The sequence below is a fragment of the Equus przewalskii genome, chromosome 19 (assembly GCF_037783145.1).
Source record: "Equus przewalskii isolate Varuska chromosome 19, EquPr2, whole genome shotgun sequence".
NCBI lineage: Eukaryota > Metazoa > Chordata > Mammalia > Perissodactyla > Equidae > Equus > Equus przewalskii.
The window spans coordinates 57,401,996-57,429,606 of NC_091849.1; the positions used below are offsets into that span (position 1 = coordinate 57,401,996).

Below are 27,611 nucleotides of genomic sequence, written 5' to 3' on the forward strand. Positions count from 1 at the left end.
TTTGCTAAATATATTTCTACTTTGGCTGTTGTAAACCTTATGATCCTAAAATCAAGAAATTGGGCCGTGTTACCTTTTAGAGGTAAAACTTCTTGAGTTTGAATTAATTCTAGGTTGATTGCTGGAAATATGTATTCCTCAAAGTGACTTGCACTCATTTCTAGCAGTTCTCTAAGGGGTGCCTTAATATGCCTACAAATGCTTCCCTAATTCTTTTTTTTTAATTGGCACCTGAGTTAACAACTGTTGCCAATCTTCTTTTTTTTTTTTTTTTTGCTTTTTTTTCCCCAAATGCGCCCAGTACATAGTTGTATATTTTAGTTGTGGGTCCTTCTAGTTGTGGCATGTGGGATGCCGCCTCAATATGGCCTGATGAGAGATGCTATGTCCACGCCCAGGATTCGAAGTGGTGAAACCCTGGGCTGCCGAAGCAGAGCGTGCGAACTTAACCACTCGGCCACAGGGCCAGCCCCCACCTTAATTTTTTTTTTTTTTTTACAAGTTTTACCACTAGTTTAATGTTTTCTTCCTTAATAAATAATGAGCAAAAAACAATTCCCTTTGAATTAAGTTGAAATTCCTCACTTTTACATTCATAGCCTCTTGACAACTGAATCCCTTTCTTCTTTCCAGCCTATTTTATGATTCCTAATAAGTACCTTTTCTTTTCTCAAACCAAATGAGATTACTATTCCTTAAAGACCCTGAGCCTTCCCAATTTTGGAAGTTTGTTCAAATCATTTTCTACGTATGTTCTTCCTCTCTTACTATCTAAATTTCACCTAAAGTGCCAAAGTCAAGATCTACATTATTTCCTCTACATAGCCTTCTTGGTTGCTCCTGGCCCACCAAGATGAAATTGATGTTTCTCTGATCTGTAAAATTCCATAACATGTCATTGTACCAGTGCTAGAATATTTCCCACCTGCTTACAGTATAGTTATTACTTTACATACAGCCACTCCTACTAAGCTGGCCATTGTTTTTCTACCTCCTTCACACACAGATTTCTCATTTTGGCAGAATTCCTTATTCATGGTAAATAATTTATAAATATTTCTTAAATTCAGTGTATTCCTGAGCATTACATATTGTTTGGGAAGGAGTGCTTTTGGAATTTTCATTTTAATATAATCATTAGAATTATTAATATTATTATCATTGCTATTATTATTTTTTTTGGTGAGGAAGATTTGCTCAGAGCTAACATCTGTGCCAATCTTCCTCTACTTTGCATGTGGGGCACCTCCACAGCATGGCTGATGAATGGTGTAGGTCTGTGCCCAGGATCTGAATCTGCAAACCCAAGCTGCTGAAGTGGAGCATGCTTGGCTTAACTACTATACCATGGAGCTGGCTCAAAGAATTATTTTTTTAATGTAAAAACTCTTGCTGCGACAAAAATAATCAACACTTTAGCTATCTGAGTAAATTTTTGTTTTGTACATTGTCATAAAGACAAAACTTTGGCAAAAGAAGTCAGTTCAAAGATATTCTCTAACTGACATTGGAGACTTAGTTATATCTGTGTCTACCATGTATTTTCATGCCAACTTATTGGTGTAAGAAAGTTAAATAATTTATGAAAACATTTTACCAAAGTAATGTGACTTTAAAGTAAAGGTGTAAGTTAAACCTTTTGTTTACAATCTTTTTACAACTTGAAATTTGTCTTTGGAGTTTATCACCGGCTGTAACCGTATATATATTTTTATGGTTGTTGAAGTCTGACTCTTCTATTTCTTTTGGACTGCAGTCTCCATGAAGGATGGATAGATCTTCCTGCTCTTTTCTTCATTTTCTCCTATCAACAACGCTTGACTCCAAGAAGGCTCTCCAGGAAATATTTTATAAATGAATTTGACTCATTTTTGTAACCATAAATGTACCACTACTAACAAGAAAAATAGTAAATGAAAATAATTTTGTTGTCTTTAGGGTCAATTTCATAACTCCATTATATAGTTCTTTAGTTTTACAGTTGCGTGTTGCATAACAATGTTTTGATCAACGATGGAGCACGTATCCAAGTGGTGCTGTAAGATTAGTATCACAGAGCCTAGGTGTGTGGTAGGCTATGCCATCTAGGTTTGTGTAAGTGCACTCTATGATGTTCGCACAATGACGAAATCCCCTAATGACACATTTCTCAGAACGTGTCCCCATTGCTCAGCGACACACAACTGTATAAATAACAAATTCTAACACTTTTGATGTAATCTTACAATCAACTTTCTCTGACTTCATTTTATTAAATTAGCATAGTTCTCCCCATAATAGAAGTTTGTCCTTTTAAGGTAACTTCCATCAAGTTAAATGGCAATGCTAATGTGAATTACATGGGATTTATTACTCAGTACTTCATAATCTAATTTCATGTTTAGTTTTAGTGTTTCTAAATGATTTCACTATTTGTCTAACTCTTGCCATGGACTTCATGAACTGCAGTCAATCATCTTTTTTATCAGGAATAAATTAGACAATTAAATGTCACTACTTCTTCCTCCTGTGGTAGCTGCTCAGGGAGCCTATGTCTTACCTGAAAAAATCAGTATGTTACACATTTCAGTTGCTAACTGATTACACAAAAATAATTACTATCAAATGATCCATCAATTAAAAATATCAGGTTCATAAATCAAATTTGGAAAACAGCATTAATCAGATATATTCTATGTTATTAGGATCAAATTTTATATCTGATATGTTATTAATAGTCCTTGACTTTCAGCATTTTTCTTAGGTTATAAATAATGTTATGAACTTACCTATTTAAGAATTTAGAATTAAAATAAATTTTATTTGACTTATTTAAAAAGATTTAAAAAGAAACAAAATTTATTCTGATAAAATTTTAACTTATTTTTACATAAAATGTTAAAAATATCCAATGAATGTAGACATTAACTAAACACAACTAGATGACGGTCATAGTATAATTAGCAATGCACAAAAGGAGCATTAGAGTTATAATTACTTTTAATTCTAAAAATCATGAATGTATGAGAGTTTAGAAATAAATCAAGGCTTTTTAAATAAACAATATTGTAAAAATTGAATTTCACTGATTTTCTTATCTAAATGCTTGATTTACTATCAGTCCAAAGTAATAAGCATGAAGAATCTGCTTGATTGCCTCTTGGATAACTGTGGACAAGGATGCATCCATGTTCACACTGCTTCAGCCCGGAGCAGTCTTAGTCCGGTGACATCCATATCAGACTTCTCACCTCCCAAACTGTAACAGAGTAACTTTGTATTGTTTTAAGCCACTCAGTTTGTCATAATTTGTTACAACAAAAACAATATATCTGTAACTCTTTTCATAGGGTTATTTTCTATTTGTGTTTGCTAGTGTGAACTACCTGTTAAGGTCCTTGGACATTTTATTAATTGTGTAGAATATTTTTCCAGATTTGTAAAAGCTCTTTGTATACTGAAGAAACTGGTCCTTTGTCATATACGTTGCAAATATTTATTTTTCTCAATTTTACGTCTGAATTTGTTTCACCATATTACGTCATAAGGAAAGTTGTATTTAAAGTAAAAATGATCAGTGTTTTCTTTCATGAATAGTTACATACTTGAAAGATGTTTCCCATTTGTAGATTATTAAAATTTTACATGTTCAAAAGACTGCACTATAGAAGGCCCCGAAATTGTACTATTTCTATGGAGTTTCTTAGTGGTCAGGCTTTCAATTCCCATGCAGGGTAACTGACAATACCTAGTGATGTTTTAGTGGTGGTGGCTATCAGGAGTAAACCCAAGGAAGAATTTAATTTCCGCTCTGTCAAAATCATGAGAACATCATAATATCAAATAGAACCTTAAACATATTTAAAAATGATTTCAAAGGTTTATTTAAATCATCATCATTCTCTACTAACACTAAAATTTGGTGTTTCAGCTTCATCTAACAACTTTGAAAATAATTAATCATAGTGAATTTTATCTGAGAGCAAAGAAACACAGAAAAATGTCTGCTATTTAAAATGTATTTAATTGGCATGCTTATATTAAAAGAGGAAATGTGTAAAATTACTGTTAAGTGTAAAATTCTGATTTGCCATCCAAGATAAGAATTAGATATCAAAATAATAAAATATACATGGAAAAACCAATCTGAACAAACATAAGCCCAAGTGTTCCTCCTCTTTTTTTATTAATATAATATTATGCAAGGGGCTGGCCCCGTGGCCAAGTGGTTAAGTTTGCGCGCTCCGCTGCAGGCGGCCCAGTGTTTTGTTGGTTCGAATCCTGGGCGCGGACATGGCACTGCTCATCAAACCATGCTAAGGCAGCATCCCACATGCCACAACTAGAAGGACCCACAACAAAGAATATACAACTATGTACCAGGGGACTTTGGGGAGAAAAAGGAAAAAATAAAATCTTAAAAAAAAAAATATTATGCAATAGAATAAGAATAATATCTTAATTTACGCAATAAGATTTAACATTTTAAAACGTAAGTAAATTAATTCTCTATTAATATAATAGTGTGATTCTAATAGATCTTGCTTTCACATTGTCTAATTTTTCTCACTGAAGGAATGCAGCTCTCATTCTCACAATCTTGTAACTTTAGCTTCCATATTCATAGAGTTCCTTAGATCACAAGCATTCTCACATAATTGATTTTCACAGCATCGCTGTGTGTTAGGCAAAATTTGTAGCCCAGGGCATTCCAAACCACTGTTTTTCAGTATATGTGGTGGGTATTCATGAAAAGCTGTACTCCCCTTGGTAGATTCTGATTCTCCTTTCCCACGCCAGCCCTAGCGAGGGTTGTTGGTGATCACAGAGAACATGCAAGCTCTCCAGATCTTGATTCCAGAGCTCAGCGCTGGACAAGAGTTCGATTACAGCGTTCTGCCTATGTGCCAAGTCAGGAACTATCAGAACCCTGGATTTCTCTTTTTCTCCCTTCCACATCTCAAATTCTACCCTCCCCCTCTTTAAAAAAAGATTAGTAAAATAGCTCTTCCTCGTCTTGTCAGTTCTATGCGCATATTTCCTTTTCAGTATCTGACTTTAGTTCCTATTTTTCTCTAATCCATCTTTCTCACGGCTCTTCTTATTACTCCCGCGTCAAAAATTATTCCAAGTGAAATCTACATTCTTCTATGAGTTGGTTCCATCTTACTTTTCAGTTTTATCTGCCTCCAGTGCCTTAATATATGTCCAATGTATGTTCCAACTAATCTTAGTGTAAGTTTTTCAATAGTCCATGCTGCATGCTTTTCATACGCTGGGGCTCCCCTGACATGCACTTTTACTGTATAATACCCCTTTCTCCCTTTAAGACACAAAGGAACTTCCTTTAAGTTTCAAACTTATTGTCTCCAAATTTCTTTTGAACTTCCCTTATACATGTGTCTAATATCTTATGAACATCCCTGAGTATATGTGAAGAATAAATATCTAGAGGTAAACTTCTTGGGTCAAATAAATATGCCAAATATGTATTTTAATATATATGCCATAAATGTCTACACAAAATTAAGCTCTCTAGATTGTTTTTAGTTACTCAATTTCCAAAATCCTAACCAAAATTAAATATCACCTTCATTTAATTGGTTATATATCTGATGAATGAGAATTGATAACCTCCCTGTTGTTTCAATTTCTATTACAATTTTTAAATATATCATTTGTCATTCACAGTTTATCTATTTTAAATCACTAAAATATATACTGTCTTCACTTTTTCGATCAGGTTATTTGTTTTTACTTACCACTACACAGGGGATAATTATATATGATGGATATCGTTCTATTTTATACCTTTTCAAATAAGATTTATTGGTCTTTCTGAGCACTTTGTAATGTTTTCACTTTTCTGTTCTTCCTGTTATAAAGTAATTTTAATCCAATTATCTTTCTTTTGTAGGAGACTTGTCTTTCTTCTCTGGAAACTTTTAAGAAGTTTCCTTTGTCTTTGTTGACCAGCAGTTTTTCACCGTGATATGTTAAGGCATCAAATTATTTTGCTTCATGTAGCTTAACTTTTTTCCAGGGAGCACTTCTATCTGAAGAATTTATCTTTTTAATATATTCTGGAAAAATTATAGTTCTCCCATAATCACTCTTTTGTTAAAAAATTTATTACATAAAATAAGATTTTCTTGGGACCAGCCCTGTGGTCGAGTGGTTAAGTTCGCGAGCTCTGCTTTGGCAGCCCAAGGTTTTGCCAGTTTGGATCCCGGGCACGGACACGGCATTGCTCATCAGGCCATGCTGAGGCAGCGTCCCACATAGCACAACCAGAAGGACCTGCAACTAGAATATACAACTATGTACCGGGGGGCTTTCGGGAGAAAAACAAGAAGAAGAAGAAGAAGAAAGAGAAGACTGGCAACAGTTATTAGCCCGGGTGCCAATCTATAAAAAGAAAAAGAAAAAGAAAAAGAAAAAAAAGATTTTCTCATCCTATCCTCTGTATCGTCAGCTCTTTTTGCAACATCTCTCTCTCTTTATTCACAGTAATTTCTTCAGATGTATTATCCCATTTACTAATTCTCTTTACAACTCTAACTGCTGTTTAACCTGTCAATTTTTAAATTTTAATTATTACATTTTTATTTTTTTGAAGTTTTCTTTACTTATGTTTAAAACCATCTACTCAGTTTTCATGGTATCTTTTTCCTTACACAGACTTTAATTTCCCTCTTTTATTTCTTTAAAAAAAATCAAGCATAAAAGATTTTACTCTGTACCTGCAATAACAAATCTGGTCTTTGCAGACCCTGGTCACCTCCTCTTCTTTCTGCTGACTCCTCTCCCACGGTGCTTTCAATTCCCTCTCAAGTGTCTTGTCATTTTTCACTGTAGGCTCATATTCTTTAGAACTCTATCTGTGAGAGTACTTTGAGGCGTGAGTGTAAGGCCTCCCCCTAAAAATGACATGTGTTTGTTTTGTCCATCTCATGAGGGCAATTTCAACCTGGGAATACTATAAAATAATATTTTCTTTAAGAATTTTGAATATCATAGAAAGTGACACATTTGTATTATAATTGCTAGAACCAAGTCATTGCTCAATAAATATTTTGTATAAGTGAATGATATACCAGTTTGTGCCACAAACCTCCATGCTGGGTTAGTTTGCTGTTATAATATTATATGTAATTGGAAAAGATTTTTTCCTTCCCACCTAAAAGTGAAGTATAGTCAGGAAAATTTCGCTGAGGTTTGTTTTTTACGGCTTTTTTTCTTTTTCTTCACGTTTTCTTCCTTCTTTCCTTCCTTCACTCCTTCCTTCTTTTCTTTCTTCCTTTCTTTTTTTGGCTATAAGAATTTTTCTCATTATTTTGGCATTTTAGTAATTTATCTAAAACTTTTTTCTACTTAAGCCTATGTTTTATGTCTGTCTCATAGCTACCCAAAATGGAAGTCACCATGTTTTTTTCTTTAATCTTTCTGGAATTTCTCAAAATGCATGTCTGTTAAAGAAAGCTTTTATTGCTTTCAAACACTAATATACATGAATGTAGCATGTGTATGTCTATGCCTGTGTGCATCTTTATGTTTCTGTATTTTCCACAGATTCTAGATGGCAGTAGCCTTAGATATGTGTGTACTGTGTGCAGTTTGTAATCTTTAGAAAATGCTTAATATTGTTTTATATGTACCATAAACACTTAATTGTTTTTCCATGATTATCTCCCCTTTTAGGACTTAAAACTTTAAAGGAACTTCATTTATTTATTTACTTACTTAAGCAATCAATACTTCACATAGTTCTGATAAATAGTAACTGCTAAACATCTATTTTTTGACTTTACAAATTTTCTAACCCAAAGACATATTCTGAGAAATGACATAAAAAGAAGCAAATCATTTTAAAACATAAAATGTAATGGGTTATTATGGAAACCAAACTCTGTGCCATGAATCCTTAAAGAAAGCTACAAATTCATATTCTAATGCTGTTATTATTTATAGTAAGAGGGGAAATCAAATTTAAAATGACAAATTTATAAAAACAGTATTTTTGACTAGGAGCATATTTTTACCTAATGACTACATTTAGATTTAGAAATCATTGACGTTTAAATACCTTTCCATTATGGAAAGTAAGAAATATATAAATATGCAGCATTTCCAGTAAGTGTTTTATGTCCCAAGGGAACATTTATTATATTAATTAAATTTAATTTATTTCTCCCATTATGAAGAGATACTATTCTGGAATACTTCCAATTTAACATAAAACTTACAGGAAAGAAGAATATTCCAAAATATCAGCAAGGATTAAAAATGTGTGATTACTTATTACTTGGAAAGTGCATCCAAATTAGAGAAAGACGGGTCAATGATCAAGGTGTCATGATTAAAGTCACATACTTGACCTCAGCCATAAGAACATGTGAGCTGGCAAAAACAAATGCCAATTTGTCTTCTAGTCTTACAAGAAGAGACGCACTTTCCCAGGTTCCTAGGAACCCCAGAGTATTTATTTCACAGAAAGGACTCCTGTAAGGAATCTAGGTCTAGACATTACCAATCAGGATTTGAAACATGAAGATGAGCCAAGAGAGAAGGCATGTTAATCAATCTAGAATTCATCGCACATCATTCATTGTTATTTACTTAACCTAAAAGGACGTATGGAGTTCTCTCTATGCACCAGAAACTTACTAATCAAGACTACGTGATGATCAGTAGAAGCTAGGCCTTCCTTTTTTCGACCTTTCGTCTTGTGGGCAAGACTCATGGGCAATTGCAAAACTTCCTAATTCATTGAGTGCTAACTATAAACCTAACACTGCTCTAAATGTTTCAAATGTGCTAACATAATTTAATTTTCACAAGAATACAAAAACATGATTATTTTTGTTTTCCTAAATTTACAGACAAGAAAACAGAGGTACACAATTAACTTGCTCAAAATCACAAGGCAAATAGATGGTGGAAATGGATTTGAAGCACATAGTTTGAACCTTGAACTAAAAGTTTTCAAAATTTTGACGCTCCTGGCAGGGGACGAGAAGGGACATACCAATGCAGGGTTGTGGGTAGATGCTATGGGAAGTTAGGAGTGCAAAAACCATCAGGAAAGGATTCCCCAAGAGGTCTGAACCTGAGTCTTAAAAGACTTCAAGGAGCTGGCTAGAGAAGGGTGGGCAAAGAAGACTATGGTGTTGGGAAGAGCACATGGAACCCTGTCAGAGCACGCTGCATCTTTAAAGACCCAAAGGAAAGAGACAACAGGTGAGGGGAATTTGCAAGTGGTTTGGCATTGGAGGAAACTACAGTGTGTGTGTGTGTGTGTGTGTTTGTGTGTGTCTGTATGTGTGCAAATATAGGTAGTCTTGGGAGACAGGGAGTGGCTGGATTATGGGGAGACTTTTGGCCATGTTTTAAGGCAACCTGAAGTCATCGAAGGCTTTTAAGGAGGAAATTAATAACCCATTAACTACCATTCTGGGTTTAGTATGGAGAACGGTTTGTAAAGGAGAAGTAGCTGGAAGTAGCTGAAGTATTATAGGAATAAAAATAATCAGATAGGGACTTGAACTAAGAGAATGTTATTGGGGATATAGAGAAGTGGAGAGATTTGAGAGAAATTTGGTGTTGAGAGTTTAGGTAAACTATACCATAATACTGCTGCGTTGGCATCCCTTTTGTGTGGCCAAGCAGCCTGCAGTTTCCTTGAACTTGCTCTAGCCCCTCCCTTGAGTGCATGCCCTAGACAACACCTGGCAGAGTCACAAGTAAAGTGAAGCTCCTGATGTGACTCCCTGACGGCGGTCTCCCCGTCTCCCAGCAACTTCCCCATGTGCGCCCTTAGATAATACCCTTGCACCTTACCAAAACCCTGTTCTTTTTGGTTTGAATTGACAAATCTGGCCTTAGCCCAGGAACCCCAAAGCTTCCCCATAGACCCTAATAAAGGCATGTGCCCCAAGTCTTACCTCTCTCTCTGCCTGCACGCTGCCTTGACTTCCCTGCGTGGCCCCTCAAGTTATGCTGGGTACTTCCTCCAGAAGCTGTGGTTTATAAACTTCTCTATTTCAGTTCCGTTGTGAGCTTTTGTTGAACCACAGCTCACCATCCAACACCCCAGGATCTCCTTGAGAAATGCTAATTTAACAAAGTCACAACATTGTGTTTCCAAAAGGACTTTGTGGTCAATTTCATATATCAGGTGTGTATAGGTCAGAGGCAGTCAGGAAACAGATGCATATTCAGAGAGGGCAAGTGAAGTGAATTTAACGGCAAGACTATTTTCAAGTTGAAGAAGTTTAAGAGAATCAACAAGAGACAGAGACAGGAATAGAATCTGTTACTATCATTGGACCCGAATGCCAAGCAAATGAAATCCTTTCTGCACTGTGGACAATAGAGGTATGGATAGGAGAAGGACCACCTGATAGGAGTCATGGTTTTGGAGAGAAGAATGCAGCCACTACAAATTCATATGCAGCTGAGAGAGAATGGAGAATAAATAACTTGACCTCTTCCTTTTTCTACTCCTTCAATGTCCTATCCCATTGGGCAGACACAACTGGAAGCCAGAGGCCAGGGGCAGCTGGTACTTGCAGCCCAGAGGATTCAGCCTCCCAGGGTATCAAGCAGGGTGGAAAAAGACGGAGAGCAGATCTGGAAGTGAAGCAGAGAATGTCTAGGTTGGGGATAAAGGAAAAAGCGCAGGTAGATCTCAGTTTTTGGGTTTGGGTAACTGAGTGAACAATACCATTTAGTGATATGGAAGATATAAATTTCATACTGGGCAAAAATTGCCTCAATCTTGGTTTAACTGGATGGTATCTTACAGAAAACCTATGACCTTTTCCTGGAACTGATTTAATTTTTTGACTTTAAAAAAATATTTCTTTGGCAATTTGGGAGACAAGAAACTTGAGTACATGAACTTATATCACCACTTTGCATGAAAAGACAGTAAAATATGTCTTTTACAAATAACAGTGATCCATTTCATTATATTCTTGCTCAGTTGGGTCGTGAAATCCCAACCCTCGATATCATCACTCATCCAGGGGCAGCCAGCAGAATTGTAGGCAATGTGGCCAAGGGGATATAATCATTTCTCTAAAGAGAAAACCATCTAGTTATTACAAATGCCTAGTGCATCAGGGGAATGATTTAAGAGATTTATTTTAACATATTAGGCCTAAGAAAATAGAGCCACAAATAGCTAAAGCAATGATGGAAAAAAAATGTTCATTTCAAAATTCAAAAGGTTAAAGAAAAGTATGACACAATAGTTTTACTTTCAAAACATGATAGCTTACCTTAAAAGGCAGTCATTGGTTTCTGACTACTATGAAGAACCTGATAAATTAGCTTTGGAATCTCAGAAAAGTATGCACACAAAAAGCAAAAGTCGAATCCAAATGTGAAATCATTACTTAAAATCCCATCGTGTTACAGAGAACAGCTCAGGCACTTAGTGCCTTAAATCAATTTCCATTTAGGTTCTGAGGAAAGATCCAAATAGAACTATATGTTTCATTAATTTTAGAAACGTTTGGCATACTATTTTTCCTTTAAACAATACTTAGAATAGAACAGAATATTTAGTTATTTGTGTAGATTAATCTTTTTCAAAAATATTTTGGATGACCTAAGAAAAAGATGAAAAGGTAATGAAGCAAAGGATAGTCACGGATGCTAAAGCAGCATCGTCTGTCTCATCTTGTTCTTAAACACTCACTAGTATGTTACGGAAGGAATGGATTTAGCCTTGTCTGACATGAACTTCTATTAATGGGTGTCTGTGAGAAGCTGGCCAATTGGTTTTAACCAGCAATATCCTCAAGATGGTAGACAGTCTAGGCCCCATCACTTCCTATGCATTCAAAGGTGATGCCTTAAAATAGTCTTTATAACCTTCCAGCTTATCTCAAGGAAGGTAGATGTGCTTAATAATCTTTTCAGTGGCTCAGCTTCATAATCTCTATGAATTTTAACATCATATTTCAGAGAACTACCGGGACTATTCAAGGTAAGAATAAATGGGCCCCAGAGAATTACTGAATAGCAGTAGTCAATAACCAATAATAAACTAGGGTTGTAGCTGACGTCTATACAGGCGATCTTATTTTACTGAGTGTATTACAGGATCTTTCAGAATGCCACAGGGGAGTCACTTTAAAGGAGCACAATGTGGCACCAACATTGAGGCACAATGTAAGAGAAATTGCAAAGAACTAATTTGTTATAGTTGTTACTTCTATTCTAGACAAGAAAGCAAGCAGATAGGAAGTCTCCCCAAGTAAAACTCTATTTATGATTCATGTCCTCTCTTTGTTTTACTATAAAACAACAATTATGACTATGTTTGGCAAAAATAGTAGAGTGTGTTAATCTATTTCATTTATCTCATAAATATTCTTTAGGGGCCTACTATGTGCCAGGTAGTGAGTGTGCACAGATTATCTGGTCAGAGACCATCAAGAAGCTTTCGTGGGGTGAGGCAAAGTGATGGACAAATTAAGGTAGGATAAGTTTCAGAATGGAAAAAGGTGCTATGACTACACGTGGAAGGAAGACAATAACTGACCTCAGAGAGGTCAATTGATCTAAAGCCTGAAGAATAGAGAAGAGGTTCCCAGGTCGCAAAGATTATCCTAGGCTGAAGGAAGAGCATGTGAAAAACGGTGAAATATTCCCGTTATTGGTATAGGAGGAAAATTTGATACATTATACAGAATGGATTTGGAAGTCAATATAAATTGTGATGGGATCATAGTTTGAATATTCTTAAATGCTAGGTTTTGAACCTGCCTCGTAGTTTTGAAAAGTCCCAGTTGCTCTTCAGAGCTTCAGATCAGCACCATGCATGCAGCTCTGCGACTCCCTTTGGAGGTCCGACAGGCACTGGCCTCTCACCGTCTCCATCCCCTAAACCTCAGCCTCTTGCTTGCATGGCTCTCCCATGTGGTTCCAACTCAAATCAGAAATCTGAGCAGAAGCCTTTTTCCTCAGCCACACATCCACACCATCACCAGCATCTATTCAATTCATCGGTATATATCTCTAGACTCAGTCTGCTTTTGACTATCACCACTTCTTACCTAGGTGATCACAAAAGCAATCCAGCTGGCTTCCTTGACTCCAGTTTTGATCCTGCTAATTTATTTGCCACAACGCAGTGAGGGGATCATGTTCAAATGTGAAGCTGATCATTTTACTCCCCTTCTTAGAACATTCAGAGACTCCTGGTTCTGCCTTCTGAGGAATCTCATCTCTAATCTCTCAGCTTTCAAACAATCTGTCCTCTTTTGCTTGTCTCTACTTGCCTTGATTGGTGCCTATTGGTACTTTCAATTCCTCACTTCGAAGACAGTTCTTCTAGGAAGCTTTGCCTGACACTCAAGTCCAGTTTAGACACACATCTTATACGTTTAGCCCCTGTACTTCTATTAGAATTCTTACCACCCTGCACTGCAATAGCTTCTTTATTTGTGTATTTCCCCTAGAATCTAAGCTGTAATTTAAGGAGTTTTATGTATCTCTTCCCTCTTCAAGTTTTCCCTGTGCCTGCTCAGATCCTTGCCTGGCGAGGGCATTCAGTGTTTGTGAAATCGTTGAATATACATGTAGGATCTTGATCAGAAAGGCCATCACATATCATGTTGAGATGCTTGGACTTTATTCTTTACGTCAATGCCTTTAACTATATGCCAGGAAGTCCTGGAACCCATAAGGTAAACATGGGGTAGTTTCCAGGAGTCCTCAAAGTTAATGAATGTATCATTTAAATATTTTAATTAATAATTAATATTTGCATGGCTAGAGATAAAACATAACATTTTAATGAAATGCTCTTTGCATTCTGCTCCTAGAGTAAGGCCGATCTCTGTGAGGATTTGTTGATTTTTCTTAGTCTTCAATTGCACACAGTGGAAACTCCCCAGAAACACTGTCATAGGTGTCAGGAGGTTTTATGCAAAGTGGAATGATATGCCCACTTAAATGTGAGTGGTTGAAAGTCACACTTTTTGTTGTAAGTAATAAACAGGCATTATTTTTATACATCAGCTATCTTGTGAGAACGGCTAACAAAGGCTGGCAGTATTTACCTCACCATCCTCAGGGTCTCAGGTCACTGCTGATGCCACAACATCACCACAAATACTTTCCCAGTCTTAAGTATTTCCTTAGGATTTGTGACCACCATGGCTGGCGTCAGTGTCTTTCAGCTTTCACATCACTAAAGAGGCAACAGGTCTGCACTCAATGATCCCTCACGTGACACCATCTACCTCAGAGGGACTGCTGCACCCGAGCCCAGAACCAGTCGGGCTCTCGCTTCCTCCAAGTCTGATGGAGTGGCCACCAAGGCAACTTGTAAGTGCAGAGGAGTTAATCCCAAGGGGACAGACTTTACCCAGAAGGAGTCAGGGGCAGAAAGGGGGCTGGTAGATAAATTCATCTCCTTTCTCCCCTCAGAGGCTGCTCTGATGTCGTGGCGTGTATAAGCCTCTCTTCAGATGTCCCGCATGGCTGAGCAACGAGCTGTGACTGTTGTGAAGCTGTGGTCCCCTCGGTAGTAGACCCCTTCCTTTTTTCCCTCACTCTTCTCTGCTCCACTCCTCCTCTCCCCTCATTCTGGGGACTGAACTCCACATCAACTTTTAGTTCAGATTCTGTTTCTTAGAGAATCTGGTACAAGAAAGCCAGATTTTAGAAAGTGATGACAGACCATGGTTCCGCTCCCGGGAAGCCCGACTGAACAATTCTTTGAACTTCTCCACATAACTCCCTTTTGCATCACCGTGGTCATGTTTCCAAACTACTATCCCATTATTTAAAAAGATGTATGACATCTCACAGGATACGTTACTTTGGAAAACAATGTAAGAGTGTGCGTTTGGTGTCTGTGTGAGTAGTTAAAAGGCAGCGATATAACGAAAAGGCACTTACTGTGTTCAGTCTTTCCCACTACAACAGATCTTTCAGTTTGCTCTTCCAGAATCCCTCTCCAGATTCTTCCACCAAGGTCTCTGTCCAGGAAACTGACCTATCTGACTACATCCTCGGGACTCCTATGCAATCTGGCTTTGGTTTATTTGGCCCAATGGGGAGCCCTAGCAGGAGCTGGGAGGGAAGCAGGAGACTGAGATTAGGGTAAGATTTACTCCTGTGCATCCCCCTCTCTGAGTTCACAGCAGGGTGGCTGCCTCCCTTGATGGAAGCTGCTGCTCCTCCATATCCTCCGCTTCCCCTGTCCCTTTGAGTGGTACTATCTTTTCAGCTGCTTGCCTGGGGTTTCTGTGCCATCAGAAACATAGTGGTTTCTACCACACCACATCCAACCCTGTATAATTGCCACCTCGTAGATAAATCCTGCTTGAATCATTATAATCTGTTGTGCATCCATTTGTTTGGACCGTGACTGACACACCTGTCAATACACCTGCCTTTGAGAAAATGACCTTGCAGAACTGACCGATGGTATGAACATGAATGAAATTATGTATAAGAAGTAAAAGGAATCAGGGCTAAGGGCAAAGTTTTGGAGACCATCAGGTGTAAGGGAAATTTGGGTGTAAATGATGACTTGATGAAGACAGAAAAGAAATAGTGTAAAGGCAAGAGTGAAACTTGAGGAGGATTACATGGAAAATCAAGTATAAAGTACGGAGAGATGGAAGGAATTGAGGTTTGAAACATGTTCACTTATTTTTAGCATTTAAGCCATCACTGTTGACCATGATGACAGCAATTTCAGCTGGCGCGGGAGGAGCAAAGACCAGCCAATCGTGAACTGTGTTGTGAGCAGGAGGTGTGGGAGTCCAAAGAAGTGAGATCTACCCTTGAAGAAACTCTAAAACCTAGAGAAGAAACAAGAGCTCCTGAAATGATTAGACGCTCACCTCCTCACCAGAAACTTCCTCAACTGAGATGATGCTTATCCAGTCTGTCCATTATCATATCTCTCTTTCTTCCCTCTGTCTAGTTTTCTCTTTATATTTTATTTTTTGTTAATATTTCAACGAAATAGATAAGTAAAATTCATTGTGCATGAATTACTTGTAGCAAAATATTTATTCATGCAAATTAATGTTGTACAATATTCTTTTTGATTGTGCTTTTTAAGAATTATTCTGGACATTTTGATTTTTTCTAATTGGATTAAATAAACATTCACCATTTATATATCAAAGAGAAGTACTGCTGTTTCGCCTCCATTGTTTCACCTCAAGGAATGTTGCCTAATCTATTATGAGTTAATTCTATCATACCACTTTAATAGCTAAGTGTATGTGTGTGTACATGTGCTTGTGCATATGTTTGCGTCTGTATATATGTGTGTGTGTGTACATAAAATTTCATAATGTATAGAATATAGCAAAGGTCACTTTGGTAGTATGTCTGTCCATTATATAAATTTATCATAACAATTTTATACTTTCTGACTTCATTTCTTCCTCTAACAAGTATCTACACTACTACCACACTATGATCTGAATCTTTGTGTCCCCCAAAGTCATATGTTGAAATGCTAACCCTCCAGGTGATGGTATTCGGAGGAGGGGCCATTGAGAGTTGGTTGTGTCATGAGAGTGGAGCCCTCATGAGGAGAGTAGTGCCCTTATCAAAGAGGCCCAGCAGAGATTCCTAGCCCCTTCCATCATGTGAGGACACAGTGAAAAGACAGTTGTCTGTGACCAGGAAGCCATCACCACCAAATGCTGAAGCTGCTGGTGCCATGATCCTGAACTTCCCCACCTCTGGAATGTGAGAAATGTTTGCTGTTTATAAGCTACCCAGTCTGTGGTGATTTTTTACAGCAGCCTAAGTGGACTAAGATGGATTTTTTCCAGAAGAGATTAGCATTTGAGTCAGTAGACCAAATAAAGAAGATCCACCCTCACCAATATAGCCAACATCATTCAATCTGCTGCGGGCCGTAATAGAACAAAAAGGGAGAGGAAGGGTGAATTCTCTCTTTTTCTTCTTGAAGTGGGACATCCATCTTCTCCCCGCCTTGGGCATTGGAGCTCCAGGTTCTCAGGCCTTCAGACTCCTGGACTCACACCAGTGGACCCCCCGTTCTCAGGCCTTGGAACTCAGACCGAATTACACCATCAGCTTTCCAGGTTCTCCAGCTTGCAGACAAGAGATCGTGCATATCTCAGCATCCATCATGGCTTAAACCAATTTCCATTAATAAATCTCCTCTTGTATATCTACACATATCCCATTGGTTCTGCTTCTCTGGAGAACCCTGACTAATACATACCATGTAGTAATAAAAGCTCACTGGTCTCCCAGATAAATAGTAGCAATTCATGTTTTATATATTCCTTTGTGTGACTGTAAGAGTTACTAATTCAATAGTTGATATTCTTTTAATTTTTGTCGTATCAAAATCTGAGAATCACTTTCTATAAATGGCATACGCCTAAATACTTCCCTAAGCATCGTGAATATGATCTTTATACTCTTAATCTTGATAAAGACTTAGGTGCATTTAAAATTTGAAATTATATTTATTTGAGTATTAAATTCCCTCAGTTTTTGCAAAGACTCAGTTTTACAATTTCCTGCTGCATACTTCATCTGTCCTTCATATGTGTGCGATATATGTGATTTAAATCTTTCGTGGCAGTCAAACACAATTGGAAAGTGAAAATCTACTCATGCTTAAATGTGTTTGCTTTTAGGACCTTTCTCGTAGGGCTAAGCATGTCCAATCCCTGGGCCCTTTGGCTCAGCCCAGCAGGAGCTCACAGTGAAGGGCTATGTGGAAACCACTTATGCTGAGGAGCTAGTGCTTGATATTTTATTTAAGAGGCCCCTGTGGATTTGGCTTCAATTTCCTTCCAGCCCCACCAGTTTTCTTTTTATTGCTAAGCAGCAAAGGAAAAAAGACAAAGAAGCAGAAGAAAAGGGAACCTCCATATAACCGGCCTGAGTAGTTTGAGTTCACCTGTCCTGTGGCCAAGTGATTAAGGAGCCTGTACGATGCCCATTCACAGAGGAGCACATGTGGCCACCAGTAGAAACAGTAGTAATTAGATTTGCCATTATGAACTGCCAAGCACAAAGGAATGAAAGGCAGCTAGGGAACGTAACCTACCATTTACGGGCTTAACAATAAATGCTGCCTTTGATGCATGTGCCCAATAGAGCCAGAGATCAAGATTGTGAGGGCCACGCAAATCATTGCTTCAGGGATGGGGTAAGAAATGAATCTCTCTCAGCAGAAAATTCCCAACTCCCTCTCTCCTTCATTGGCCCTCCAGACTTCAGTGCCATATGCTGTCCCTTGCAGGTCGTTTCCTTTCTAATACTTGTCAACACTCAAAATCTGCTATCTTTCAATGAAATACACTTTTTTTCTTTCATTCTCTCTGTTCTAATTCATTCAAAGTGAAAAACTTTGAGATATCTTTGGCTTGTCTTTCTTTCTCCTCATTTCTTTCCATACTCTTTATTCTCTGCCATTTAGGCCTATATCCCTCTGAATTTGGACTGTTGAAATTACTTCCTAACTGTTCTCACAATCTTTAGTTTTCTTTCCAACCGATACAACAAAACTTAGTAAATTCAATTTTTAAAACAGGCCAAGATCTTCCTCTGCTTCAAGCTCTCAGTGAATATCCTTAATTTCCTAGGGAATCAAGTGTTATAAAGTTCAAACAGTTAGGAGTTACCTTTAAAAGCACAAAATCCAAAACAGGACTCTGAGCCCACAGATCGCCTTGGCTTTACATCCTGACTTGAATTTTCTCATCTCTCATATATAGATAATACAACACATATTGTAAGTTATTCAATTTAATGATGTAAAACACAAAAATATCCAGAAAGGTAATGGACATCAAAACATTTTCTGCATTCTTTGCTCTGCTCTAATAAAACAGGTCCATTTATCATGTTGCGAACACATCCACACTCCGTCTCCGTGCTTTTGCTCAGGAGGTCCTGTTTTCCCAAGAGTTTCCTCCCTATAACACTCCACATGTCCATCCCTGTGGTTGGAGATGCACCTATTCTCTGAGGCTTTCAAAATCTCTACCTACAGAATTTCTCTCTTTATTAAGGAATTAATAATTGCTTTCTAACAGGGTTGTTTCTCTTTTTTTATATATAGAAAGTGACTCCCTTTTTGCCCATTTTTATCTATTTATCCTTACTCTGTAGTCAAGGATGAGCTTGATGTCAGTTTCCAAGCTGACTGGAATCCTCTCCTCTGTGTCCCTCTAGTGCATGTCCTGATAGTGGAATTATCCCTTTGTATCTGTTTCTCTCGCTAAACCATAAATACGAAGGCGAGTCCCGTAACTTACGTACCTCTGCATCTCCAGCGTCAAGCAAACTACGTGCACCAGTAAGTACACAATACTTGTGAGTTCATTGGATAGGATTATGTAGACTATGTCCTTTCTCCAATTCTAAATTGAGAGGTGACATGTCATTTACTATCTAGTATAATTCCTATCCAGGAATATTCACACCCCAGGGCTGCAATGAATGACAATGATGATGATGACAGCAACGACAGCAGCAGTGATCACCATTCCAATTTTACACTGTGACAGTAGAGGAAAACCTCCATTCAGGTTCCTGAGACCTTTTTAATTGCTGGTAACTGGAAGGATTCGGATTCTGTCATGTTGATGGAATCAGGGAAAATTTTGGAACTCAGTGTGAATTTTCAAACTGTCGTCTTACCTTCTTGAAACTGGTACTGAATCTTGACACAACCCCCTCTCAAGAAGCCCATTGGTATTAGACTGCAGAATGACGGGGAGCTTAAGAAGCTACATGTATTCATTCCTTCCTCCAGTCAATCTGCTTTCCCTGTGCAGCAGGAATTAGATGCAAATGCTCTATTTGAGTGAGTAAGCAAGAATTTAATAGCATGATGGGGCAGTATGAAATAGACTGTCCACTTCAAATTTCGAATTTTCAGGTGTTACAAGTCGATTTGTTGTAAAAGGGACTCTGATCCACACCAGATCCAAATCTCCGGCAGGGGCAAGAATCAGAGCTCTAAAACAGCTGGAGAGCGAACCCCCAGGCCTGCCTAATGAGAATGATGCGAAAACCAATTGGTTGCTAATTGGAGAGGAAATGTGTCACAGAAATTTCCTCTTTGCTTAATGCAAATGCAGAAAGGGCCTTCTGCTTTCTCTGTTGTTAAATAAAAACAAACACGAGGGAAAATGTAACTCTTGAATACAGGGTTACATAATTTAGACAAAACAGATCCTAACGGTAGCATATGCCAGATGGGATAATACGAGCGTTGTCCTTTTTCCAAGTCAGCACAATTGTCGCACAAAGGAAAAATAGTCTAATAGCATTTACCTCAAGATATTAAATCGCTTGCATTAAGGTGTGTAGAGATCAACTTACGAAGCAGTGAGGAAATGTCTCACTAATTCTAGGCTGCTCACATTCTGGAATATTTTTTAATACAAAGCTCATTATAGTTACCGTTTGTGAGTGCAAGCTTCTAGACATTTGCCTGCACGATCCCCCTCACATCACACCCCCATAGGCACCGAACTCAACACCCAACACACCGCCTCAGCGATATACAACATCAGTACTTCTGTCAGTCAAATATCTGGCTAGAATTCTCTTAGATCAATACTCTGAGGCATTTGGACCTAGACTTTGTGCTTATGATAATAGCATTTTATGTAATAAATAAAAGTGATCCTTGTGTATGACCGCATTCTGAGACCAGAGCCCACATTTTTTGTAGCTACTAGAAGTTAGCTGGGGCTTAATCTTATGTCTTTCTCAGGCCCCAAAAGTCACCAGGAGAGTCATTCACCACAGAGTCCTCTTTTTTTAGAGAGCTGCCCTTCTAGGTACGTCTGGGGAGCAAATACTGTAGCCAGAAATGATAAAAGCTAGAGTCTGGGGCAGCAATTTTCCTGTTCTATAATTAATTGCTCAACCATCTACCCTACTGCCTGCTCTTCTTGCTCCCAGCCCTGTTATATCTGGAATCCATATGACCAAGACGTCCTAATGTTCCCCTTAACTTGGCTAAACTTTAAACTGGCTTCTTGCTGACTCTGGGCCTCTGACTTCCATTTTCTTAGGGCATCTGTTTTAGAAAACTTTCTGTTGTAAATTCTTCCTCCGTCCTTTTGGGATGTAAATCTTCTCCCAGCCTCTTACCAGTTTTACACCCAAGAGCTTCCTTCTCAAGGACCTGGGAACCATCCTTTGAAACGTAATCATCAAGGAAGTTGGTACTCCTGTTTCCCATTCTCTGTGGGATGTTGGGAGCCTAATATAAATAAGTACAATTAGCCAACATAGGCTAATCACACTGACCAATCAACCCATTAATATCCTCTAGTACTTTTCAACTAGCTCACTCCAGATCTTAAAACTTTTGCGTTTTGTCTCAGCAGAGTTGAGTTGACTCACTCTCCCCTATTGCAATAGTGTTGAATAAACTCTTCCTTGCCTGTATAAATCTGTCCCATGAAACTTTGACAGAGCAATTCCCTCTTTTGCACACATTTATATTTATCACCTCTATTGTTATTCCATCAAAAAACAAAACAAAACAACTCATCTGCTTTATATATTCCAGAAGCAATTCAATATTTTATCTACTTAATGTACCTGTTGAAAGGACTGCAGGTTTCCTCTTAATATTCTTCTCTGATTTTTTCCCCTAAGTAACAGAAATCCCCAAATCTACTGGGACATTCAACCATCTAAAGTAAAGAAGGTGTTTCTCAGCCTTTCTGGATGTTACGCATTCCAATGTGACTAAGTTCTGACCAATGACATGTAAGAAGGAAGAAGTGAAATACTGGGAGGCGTTCTTTAATGGAGCAGGCATTCTCTTCATCTCTTTCACCTTGCTCCTTGCTGGAATGAAGCTGGAGTTGCTGGAGTTCAACTTGATCTCTGACAACACCAGGTGGAAGCAGTACATGAGGATGACAGAGCACCAAGTTAGGAGCCTAGATCTGGGATGTCCATGATGCTGCCATACTAGCCAGGTGGTACTTATATTTACAGGTGAAACAGAATGCTATCTTTTTTTAGCCACCTGGTTTCATTTGTTTGACATCATTTACAGGTCAATTTGCTCCTGACTGCTATTGGTGCTCTTTGTAGTTTTCCAGCCATGTCATGGAGTCATTTTATGGACTTCTTGGTAACTCTGATGGCATTTTAGGAGGAAGAAGAGATGCATACCTTTACTTAGTCTTAAGTTTTGAAATGGAGGTACTATTGTTATTTTGGCTAGACTAATGTAGCCATCTATACTGATTTAGGAAGATTTAAATATTTATGATATTAAATTTCCCTACCTATATTCCCTCCATGTATTCAAGTCTTCGCACAACTGTTAGCAATATCTTATGTTTTTTTTTCAGATAGATGTTGCATGCTCCTTGAGAAGCTTATTCCTATGAACTTCATGCTTTTGGCTCTATAGTCAAATAGATCATCTTTTCTATAATATCCTTTAATTATTTAGAAATAATATACAAAAATTGCTACCTTGTAAGCCTTTTTTTGGTAGATCACTGTTAAAAATGATTTTTTATTAATCCTGGTAGATTTTAGGTTCAAAGATTTAATCTGAGACTTAGATGCTGTAACTAATAAAAACTCTATTTTGTATTTACCATTCATATCTCTTATTTATGTTTTTGTCTTATTCCATTGGCCAAATTTCTGCAACAATGGTAAAGGGTAATGGAAACAGAGTTTCTCTTCTTATTCTTGGCTCAATAGCACTTTTTTCATCTCATTAGCATCTTATCACTGACTACGATGTTCTCCATTTACTTGAAATATGGTCTTAATCATTAAGTATTCTTCCATTCCTATTTTTCTAGGAGGTTTGATCAAAAGAATATTAGTAATATGAACTGCATTGTTTTGGTATCCATTAAGACAATCCTGCCTGTTACAATTTTCTTTTCTCTCCTCTCTCTCTCTTTTTTTTTTTGCAGGGAAAGATTTGCCCTGAGCTAATATCTGATCTGTTGCCAATCTTCTTCTTTTTTTTCACTCCAAAGCCCCAATACATGGTTGTTCATCCTAGTTTTAAGTCCTTCTAGTTCTTCTGTGTGAGCCACTGCCACAGCATGGTAACTGACAGAGAAGTGGTGTGGTTCCATGACCGGCAAACAAACTCAGGCCACCAAAGTGGTGAGCACCAAACTTTAACCACTAGGCATCAGGCCTGGCTCCTGCTATAATCTTCTTTTTGGGCGTATGATGGTATAAAAACATACCTAATATTAAAACCATAGGCCCTTTAGGATCAGTTCAAACTGACCCCATCTTATCAACAGGAGGTTTCTTAGGGGTAAGCCAAAAGTTTCCAAGTCACGTAGCCAGAGCACATGCAGAGGAGAAAATCTTGACCTGAAATGACACTGGGACCAAAGATTCTCCCCACCATGGAACCTAAGGACCGGAACCTGACTGGAACTTGGAAGGCGGACTCTCATCACAGGTGACGGGTCCATTGCGTAGGAAGATTCACCATTGAAACCTCTTCCCCACCTCACCATAAATGTTTAAAGCCTTACCATGAATGCTTAAAGCCTTCCAATCAAAATTTGCTCCATCAGCATTTCTGCACACCAGCCTGTTTTCCTTAACCTCTTAAATTGCACCCCAAATCCTGAGTTGGGGAGATGAATCTGAGAGCTTATGTCTCCTATCTTCTTGAATATTGATCTCACAATAAAATCTTTTGTTTTCTCAAAAGCTGATGCCATAATAATTGGCTTTTTATGTGCATTGGGTAGAAGAACCTTATCTTTGTACGGTAACAATTATAAATTAGTCTTGATTATCTTTGTAAATCTCATTTAGCTGAGAAGAAATTTGCAATGTCATTCTGATTTCAATTTTCTAACACTTTAAAAAAGATGTTTATATTTATTTCAAAAGTGATTTTGAATTTCACCATTTCTCTTCTTACAGTGTAAGCAACCTTACTACTTTCCCCCAACCCCAACCCAACACCCACGTACAGGACTCATTTCATTTCCTAGTATTTGTAAATATAACCTAGTCTTTGGAATCCTCAATATTCTTCATTTATTTTTATATTATGTGTACTCATTTTAAGATTATTTTTGTCATTTATATCCATTTTTATCATAATTGTAGTGTATTTTATATTTAAATGACTCAGCAGTAGCACGATTCCTTTGAAATCCTCATTTTTAGTTGATGGGCACACATCTTTGAGCATTTCCTTAACATGTGTTATATAAGTAGCATACTTTTTGAGATTACATTTCTATTTCATTAATGAAAATTTGCAGAGAAGTTTTGACACATTTTCCCCCTTGATTTGTTTGGTCTTCTTTTGGCATTTAATGTTGGTGAGAAAAACTCCAAGGCATACAGTATTTGTTGCATTGAAGGAAACCTCTTTTTGTTTGTTTTGTTTCCTACCTCAGTTTTTACAGCATTCTAAAATTATCCCTTCAATATGAACAATTTTTCTGAGACTACCCTAGTGTGACTCTCTTTTCATTAAATTTGCAAGAATCTAGTGAACTCTTTTGATCTGCATACACAAGCCTTTTTTTAGCACCAGAAAGTTCTCCTTTGAATGTCTTAATTCTTCAGAAAAAAGGGAGCAACATTATTACATTGGTGCTAAGAGCAAGATTTCTAGAGTCGGACTGTCTCAGTTTAAATGCTAGTTAGGCTATTTACAAGTCCTACAGCAGAGGGAAACTTCCACGAGCTCCCCTTGCCTCAATTTCCTGTCTCTACGGTAATGATAGTACATGAGATTACAAACAGCATGGCATTGTTGTGAGGATAAAAAAGTAACCTAATAGTACAGATTAAAAAAGAACTGGCACAGGGTAATTTGTCAGTAAATGTTAACTGTTACAATCATCTCATTATGATTTCTCTTTTTCCTTTTCCCTCTTCATTATGGGAACACTTCTGAAGGTTTTTCTCTACTGATTCAATCTTCTCAAGTTACCGACTTTCTTAAGTAAATCCAATGTGTATTTTACTCAAACTTCTGTAGTTTCAGTTTTATTGCAATCCTTTCTGATCTCCCCTAGATCCCTCCTCATCTCAGCTTGTGGACTTGAAATCTCATCTTTTTGTCCTTTTAAGCCAGCTAGTTCTTTCCTTATGACACTATTGTCCTATTTCATAACTTTTTGAATTTGATTTAACATGATATTTTCCCTGGATCCTGTAATAGACCACATTTTAGAGGTGCTCTCCCCCTTTTAAATGATGTTTGCTTTCTCTAGCTTTTTAATGTTTTTTCATAGTATTTTTCACAAAAGCTATATTGTTATTATTGTTTTTACTTTATCTATATTCATCCCCCAATAGAGAAAGCTATTGGCCAGCCCAGAGGTCTAGTGGTTAAAGTTCAACACTCATTGCTTCAGCAGCCCAGGTTTGCGTCCTGGTCGCAGAACCATACCCACCCTGTCTGTCAGTTGCCATGCTGTGGCAGTGGCTCACTCAGAAGAACTAAAAGGACTTACAACTAGGATATACAACCATGCACTGGAGCTTTGGGGAGGGAAAAAAAGAGGAAGATTTGCAACAGATGTGAGCTCAGGGTGAATCTTTCTCTGCAAAGAAAAAGAAAAGAAAGCCATGGCTACATAGTATTTGCTAACCAACAGGACATGGCAATTTCCTACATCTCTGACCACTGCCCATGGACATGTTGGTTTGAAAAACAGTCTCTTCTGAAACATAGATCCATAAGGTAGTGTGATGCCTAAAAGTACAAGCCCAAAAGTGAGGACCTAAAAACTGTTCTGCCAGTGTGGCTCTATGAAGAATGAGATAGCATCCTTTTTGACTAAAAGTAGGACATTGTAAAAACCACAACTTCAAATACTCACTGTTACAAATATCTTTCTGTTCTTGCCCTTAACATAGTACTTTAATTTGGAGAACTGTATCTACCAAGATAAATTTTATCTTTACTTTCAACATCTACTTGCATGTTGCATATTTAAAGCTAAAGCTTTTCAATATATAGATAGATTGGATGGAAGATTCAGTACTCTAGTGTGTTCAATAATTGTTGCCTGTATGGTAATGGGGAGGCTGCCTAGTTTTCAGGTTCAGATGGAACCTTTTGACCCTGATCTAGTTAATAGTGAATGTATTGGTTAGCTAATGCCATGAAACAAACCACCCCAACACAACAAATTCTGTAGGTTGGTAATCTGGACCAGGCTCAGCTTGGCCATTCTTCTTGTCTCAGTGAAGGCTGGTCAAGTTTCCTCAGAGAGTGGCAGCTTCTGCTATTAGGTCTGAATGACCTAATATACTGCAAATGGGACAGCTCATTTCTGTTCCACGTGCTCTTTCATTGTCTGGCAGGCTCTCCAGTGCTGGTTTGCATGATGGTCACAGGGAACTCAAGAGAGCAAAGGAGGTCTATGATACCTCTTGAGGCTTAGGCTTAGAACTGGCCCCATGTCACTTCTGTTGCATAATATTGACAAAAGCAAGTCAGAAGGCCAGATTCAAAGGTGGGAAAAGAAACATCATTTCTTGATGAGAGAAGCTGCTAAGACACAAGGGCACAGATATAGGGGGAGGTCATGCATTGAGGACATTTTAGAACCCATCTATCACAGTGGAGAAGCCAAAAAATATTTTCTAACATTTTATTGTGGCAAAGCAAAATTGACTTGACAATTTTTCTTGTTCCACTTTTGTCATTCCTAGAGTTATTTAATTTTTTCCCCCAAAATTTAAGCTACAGAGTATTGGTGTTATTTTTATTTTCTTATTCTTTATTACCTTGGAAAATATAAGAAGATGGTTTATGTCAAAGATTAATAACCATATGCCATATAAGATCACAAAAATGCCAATATGCATTTTATAGAATACTTATTTCTTTTTATTATGGATAATTTGCTATAGAAGTCCTGGTTTTTCACAAGAAATTGGAAGCTGAGGAGAAAAGACCAACAATATGTTGATAAAACTGCTAAATATAGTCTGGTTCAAACTTGGGTATATATAACTTGATCACGGTAGACATTAATTACTTAGAGCCATATAAAGGATTCTGACCTGATGCTGAATTTTCTCAACTTTGAACTGAGCCTCTTGGGGTCCTCCTGGACCACAATTTAAATTTTCCATGATTTCTAGCCATCTAGAAAATAATTTCCAGAACATGGCATGGTCTTACCTCCTTTGACAAACTTATTTTGACCAGGTAGTGATCAGAAATTGAGAATAAAAAAATCAAGTAAAATTTACCAAAGATGTATTTCACAATCATAAAATTTAAAAAAAAACCCCAAAAACAAGTGCATTGTCGTCAGTCATATCTGAGTACTTCTCATTATCAGTGTGACTTTTGACGAGGTAACCAACTTCTCTGGCAATCAACTCCACATTTGAAAATGCTGTTCTGAGAATTAATAGAATTTTTACAAAAAGTGCTTAGCACAATATCTGTATTATAGTAGGTATTCACCAAAAAATAACTTCTTTATCCTAAGTGTTGCCTTGACAGAGACTTCTTGTAGTCAGCACAATTAAATAGTCACAGAATTATGGCCATATCTCCCCCCTAACTTCTCACCCTCCACGTTCCCTGCTGGCCAGTTTAATCATTCACGCAAACAGTTACGAGTGGG

At 37.6% G+C, this 27,611-nt stretch overlaps 1 protein-coding gene across 1 annotated transcript in view; it reads right to left on the reverse strand.

Moving 5' to 3' along the window:
• The window catches only part of LOC103546271 (protein eyes shut homolog), a 1,017,652-nt gene that overhangs the window by 391,912 nt on the left and 598,129 nt on the right, over positions 1-27,611 (reverse strand). The gene's annotated exons all lie outside the window — the stretch shown is intronic.